The sequence below is a fragment of the Phyllostomus hastatus genome, unplaced genomic scaffold (genome assembly GCF_019186645.2).
Source record: "Phyllostomus hastatus isolate PE091 unplaced genomic scaffold, TTU_PhHast_1.1 phas_scaffold_21, whole genome shotgun sequence".
Classification (NCBI taxonomy): Eukaryota; Metazoa; Chordata; class Mammalia; order Chiroptera; family Phyllostomidae; genus Phyllostomus; species Phyllostomus hastatus.
In genome coordinates, this window is record NW_025334017.1 from 34,426,741 (window position 1) to 34,432,777 (window position 6,037).

The window sequence follows — 6,037 nt, forward strand, 5'->3', positions numbered from 1 at the left end:
ATGAAAAGACAAAGCAAGCCTGGTTCCACTGCTCTCACTTAAGGCGAGTCTTCCTTGCGTTATACATTTCCATAATCCATGTGTCTTCCTTTCCCACTCAAAAACCCACTGCTTTCTCCTCAGTGTTATCCGAAACATTGACTTTCAGGTTCAGACTCACAGCTGTGGCCGGTAGCCTTTGATTCAACCTCCACACAGCCCTGACTCCACAAAACCATCCCAGTATTGTCCACCTGACTTCTGGTGCTAGAATATGCAAAGGCCAGCATTTTCCATGACAACATGAACAAAAGAGCTCTGGTCCTGCAGTTACCCAAGAGCTTGGGGTACTGCTGGGGATGGTGGACACGTGGAGAGGGACTCCAGTTTGCCTTTTGGGTCTCGAAAGCAGAGGGGGCGGAATGCTTGTGTTAGAAAAACCTGCTCTGGTATCAAAAAGAACCACATGTAGCTGACGGCAAGTTCCATATTTGCCACTTCAGCAGTTATTATTAGCTTTAGCGGCACGTGACAGAAAATCCCCGAGTAAGAGCTTATTTGAGCTGCAGCACGGTATCTGTATCTGGGCTGGTTGGAAGAAGGGGCTGTCGAGCCCCCTTTGTTTGGTTCTTGTTTCCCAGGTTCATCACAATGTTACTTGTTTTTAAAAAACTGCATGTAATTAATATGTACAACTTGGTAAGTTTGGACATATGTATACACTCATTTTACCATCATCACAATCAAGGAAATACATAAATTTATTGCCTCAACTTTCCTTCTGCCCCTTTGTGTGTGTGTGTGTGTGTGTGTGTGTGTGTGTGTGTGTGTTAAGAACACTCAATGTGAGACCAACCCTCTTAACAAATTTTGTAGTACACAAACTGTGTACTCTGATGGTAAAACATAGGGCCCTGGGCTGTGCAGCAGATCTCTGGAACTTCCTCACCTTGCATACAACTAACTTTTACCTCTTGAACAATAGGTCTTGAGCTCACCCTCTGCCCACCCCCTCGTAATCACCATTCCGTTGCCCACTTCTATACATCTGCCCATTTTAGATGCCTCATACGAGGGGACCCATGAAGTAGTTGTCCTTCTGTATCTGACTTATTTCACTTTGCATAATGTCTTCCAGATCCACTCATGTTGTCGCAAATGGCAGGATCTCCTTCTTTAAGGCTGAATAATATTGCATTGTGTGTGTGTGTGTGTGTGTGTGTATGTATGTGAGTGTGTCTGTATAAAGTGGTCCCCTCTTATCAGCAGCTTCACTTTCTGTGGTTTCCATTACCCACTATCAACGGTGGTCCAAAAAATATTAAATGGAAAATTCGAGAAATAAAGAATTCATAAGTTTTAAATTGAGCACCTTTCTGAGTAGCATAATGAAATCTTGCTATCTAACTCTGTCCCACCCAGGACATGAATCATCCCTTTGTTCAGTGTCTTCACACTTTACACACTCGCCCCTGCTAGTCACTCAGTAGCCACCTCAGTCACCACATCAACTGTCACAGTGTCACAGTGTTTGCTTTCGAGGAACTCTTATTTTACTTACCGACGGCCCCAAAGGTCACAGGTAGTGATGCTGGCCATTCGGATATGCCCAACAGAAGCCGGAGTGCTTCCTTTCAGTGAAGAGGCAGGTGAAAGGTTTTGACTTAATATGGACAGAAAAATGATCAATGCTGAGGTTTCTAAGATCTATGGTAAGAACCAATACTCTATCCATAAAATTGCATAATTGGTAAGTTAAACTGTATCATTTCTATGCATGGGTATATAGGATAAAACATAGTATTTATAGGGTTCAGAACTACCCAGGATTTCAGGGATCCACTCAGTGTCTTGGCACGTGCCCTCCATGGGTGAGGGGGAAACCACTGTGTATCCCTATGTGTATGCGTATGTATACATGTATGTATGTGTATACTGTGTCTCATGTTTTCTTTATCCATTCACCTGTTCATGGATATTTGGATTGTGTCCATATCTTGGCTAATGTGAATAATACTGCAATAAACATGAAAGTTCAGATATCTCTTTGAAATCCCATTTTCAGTTCTTTTGCGTGTATACTCAGAAATGGCATTGCTAGGACATATGGTAGTTTCAATTTTATGAGGACTCTTCATACTCTCTCCCGTAGCGGCTGCACCATTTTACATCCCCACAAACAGTGCACAAGGGTTTCCTTATCTCCACATCATTGCCAACATTTGTGTCTCTTGTCTTTTTGATAACAGCCATTCCAAAGGTGTGTGGTGCTGTCTCATTGTGGTTTTTATTTGTATTTCCCTGATGACTGACAACGTTGAACATTTTTTCACGTACCTGTTGGCTATTTCATTATCTAAAAATCCTATTCTGGACCCATGCCTATTTTTTAAATTGAATTGTCTTCCTTATATATTTTGGATATGGGCCCTGTATGTGATGTATGGTTTGCAGGCACTTTTTTTCCATTCCATAGGTTGCCTCTTCATTTCATTGATGTTTTCTTTTGCTTTCTAGAGGGCCCGCTTCTTTTAAAGACAGCTACTAATAGCCTCACATTCACTCAAACTTACAGTCCATTGGCTAGAATCGAGTGAAGCGGCCTCGCCAATGAGCAGGGAGGGCTGAGACGTGCACCTGTACCCCGTGTGCCCTGTTAAATACCAGATGCTCCATCACTGAGGAGGAAGACAGAGCAGATGCTGGATAGAAACCGCAGTCTCTGTTTCCCTCCCTCACTGTCAGTGGGATTGGGGCAACAATTCTCTGCAGAATATTCCTATTTTTGAAGTTAAAATGACGCCTCCTTTGCGTGGATTATTTTGCTTAGCTTTCAGCAGTATCTGATGCTGTTCACTATGAGCTCCTTCTGGAAACAATCTGTGCTTCCTGGAACTTTCCTGGCATGACACTGTCCTGATTTTCCCCCAAATCCCTCCAGCTGTTATCAGTTTTATTGTTACCGTTGCCTACTCTTCCTCTTTCTGTCCCTTCGTGTTCCTATTAGTTCTTTCCTGGCGCAACTTCATTCCTCAATTCACCCGTCCTGCTCAATGTTATAGATAGTCAAAGGACATACAGACTTATTTATTGAATATTTACTATTTGCTAAGAACTATAAGCACTTTATACACAGAATTTCACTTAATCCTGCCAACAACCAAAAAGGTAGGTACCATGGTTATTTCCCTGTTTCAGTTGGAAGTTGAGGTGATTTGTCCATAGCTACACAGTGCCAGGACTGGGTTTTACTCCAGTACACCTGACTCCACAGTTCCTGAGCTTGCCACTCCGCCATCCCTCCACCCCTCGTCCCCCCACAGAAATCCGAACACCAGATCCCATGCATACACTCAGTTGCTTACTGGGCTGCTCTGTTTGGCTATCTCATAAACATTTCAAACTCAACATGCCCCCAAATAAACTCATAGTTGTTCCACAATTATTTATTGAGCATTTGCTATGTGCTAAGCATTGCTCCAGGTGGTGAATCTACCAAAATGGCATAAAAGCACAATTTCTGACTTCAGGAAATTTCCTGCCGAGTTGGGAAGACAAATAGTGAAATAAATAGCATCAGTTTGTGATTAGCCCTATAAAGAACATAAAACCAGATAAGTAAATGTAGGTGAAGAGGGCCACGTGGTAGATAGAATAATGGGTCCAAAAAAACAAATGACAACCTGACCCACTAATTCCTGGAATCTGCAAATATGTTTCATTGCATAGTAAAAGGAACATTTTGTAGGCGTGATTAAGCTTTAGGACCCTGGGATGGAGAAATGATCCAGGATTATGCGAATGGGTCCAATAAAATCACATGGGCCCTTAAAAGTAAAAGAAGAAGGCAGAAAGGTGAGTCAGAGAGACACTATAAGGACAAAAGAAGAAGAGGCAGGAGAGATTCAAACATATGGGAGGGACTGCATCCACCATTGCTAGCTTTCTAGATGAAGGAAGAGGTCATGCATCAAGAAATACAGCAAACTACAGAAGCTAGGCAGGGCCCTTGGTTTACAGTCAGAAGAGAGAGAGAGAGAGAGAGAGAGAGAGAGAGAGAGAGAGAGAGAGAGAGAGAGAGAGAGAAAAGAAAAGAAAGAAAGAAAAAAGAAAAAAAGGTGGTGGGGGAATATCAGTCTTACAACCACAAGAAACTAAATTCTTTGAACAACATGAATGAGCAGTAACCAGATCCTGCCCCAGAGTCTCCGGAAAGCACAGCCTTGCCAACACCTTGATTCTAGCCTAGCAACATCTGTGCCAGTCGTCTGACCTACACAACTAAAAGTTAATAGATTTGATTGTTTCAAGGTACTAAATTCTGATAATTTGTTACAACATGAAAAGAAAACAAATTCAGGCTACTTCAACTAAAGTGGCTGGGGAAAACCACCCTAAGCAGAGACCTGGAGAAATATCTGACAGAAGAGCTTCCCAAGCTGAAGTGAATGACCATGCAGTGATGGGAGCTTGGAAAACAAGAGGAACAACAAGGAGCACAACATGGCCGGAGCGAGGAGAGAGCAGTAGAATCTGAGAAGGCCAGAGAGGCCAGGGACCAGCTCATGTGAAGCTCTGCAGGCCATGGAGCTTTGGACTTTATTCTAAACATGATGGAAAGACACTTGGGCCTGACTTAGACTTTAAAAAGTTCCCTATGTGTGCGGTGATGTGTGAGAGTAGACTGAATGGGGCAGGAGTAAAAGCAAGGAAATCCATAGAGGATGTATTTGAAAGCTAGATCACCCTGTAATTTCTGATGGCTTGGAAGTGCAGTGGGAAAGAGGGAAGCCAGACGGAAAACTGAGCACATGGTACTACCGGTTACTGAGATGGGAAAATCATAGTAAAAGAAGGTTAGAGGAAATTGGGAATTTGTTTTGGACATGTCAGGCTTTAGATGCTAATTAGCTATCCCAGTCAAGATGTCAGATAGGTTGTTAGGTACGTGAGTCTGAAGTTCAAGGACGGTTGGCTAGAAGTAAGTGGTAGTCAGAATAGTGCCCGCCCCAAAGATGTCGATGTCCTACCCCCCAGTATCTGTGAGTATGTTATGTTACAGGGCAGGGGAGAATTAAAGTAGGAAACCAGCTGACCTTAAAATAAAGAGATATGTTGAATTATTTGGCTGGGCCTGATGCCGATGAAAGTGTTCTTAAATGAGGAAGAGGGAGGCAGAGGACTCAGAATCACAAAATAGATTCAACCAGCTGTGCTGGTTTTGAAGATGGTGGAAGAGACCACAAGACAAGGTATGGGGGCAACCTCTATAAGCTGGTTTGAAAGACAAGGAAACAAATTTCCCGTCATTGCCTCCAGATGGGAATGCAGCTCTCCCAAGGCCTTGAGCCCAGTGAGACTCACTTCAGACTTCTGACCTACAGAGCTGGACGGTAATAAATCTGTGTTGTTTTGAGTCACTGAGTTTGTAAAAATTTGTTACAGCAGCAACAGGAAAATAATACAAGTCATAATGCCACTGAAATATGTCTTTTTGCCCGTGAACATACCCTGGTAAATGGCATAAACTCCATGTACTTGTTCAGGCAGAAATATGTGCCATTATTAATTTCTTTTTCTCTTTCATGCTCCCAGTCCAATCAACATCAAATCCCCCAGGTGCTACTTACTAAATATTTGTTCACAGTTACCCACTGAACTTTGATACAGATCATCATCATCACCATCATCATCCATCCTCCTTTAGGATGGAAGAAGGCAGTACACATCCAACATTCTCCACTTAGAAGCCAGAATAAGCCTTCTATATGGAATATTTCTGGTCATTATTCCTCCTGAAACTCTTCAATGACTCAGTATCTCACTCAGAATAAAGCCCAAATGCTTAACCTGTCTTAGAAGGTCCTCCAAGGTTTGCCTTTGTCGTCAGCCTTATTTCCCTACCCTTCTCCTCACACTAAACTTCAGACTCTGGGAGCATTCGGAGGCCTCCTCACTTCAGGTGTGGTCACTGGCCTTCCTTGTCCCATGATCCTCCTCACAGACACACTCTAATGTCCAGCACCTTCTCTCATTCACCACCAGAGCCCAACTTTTA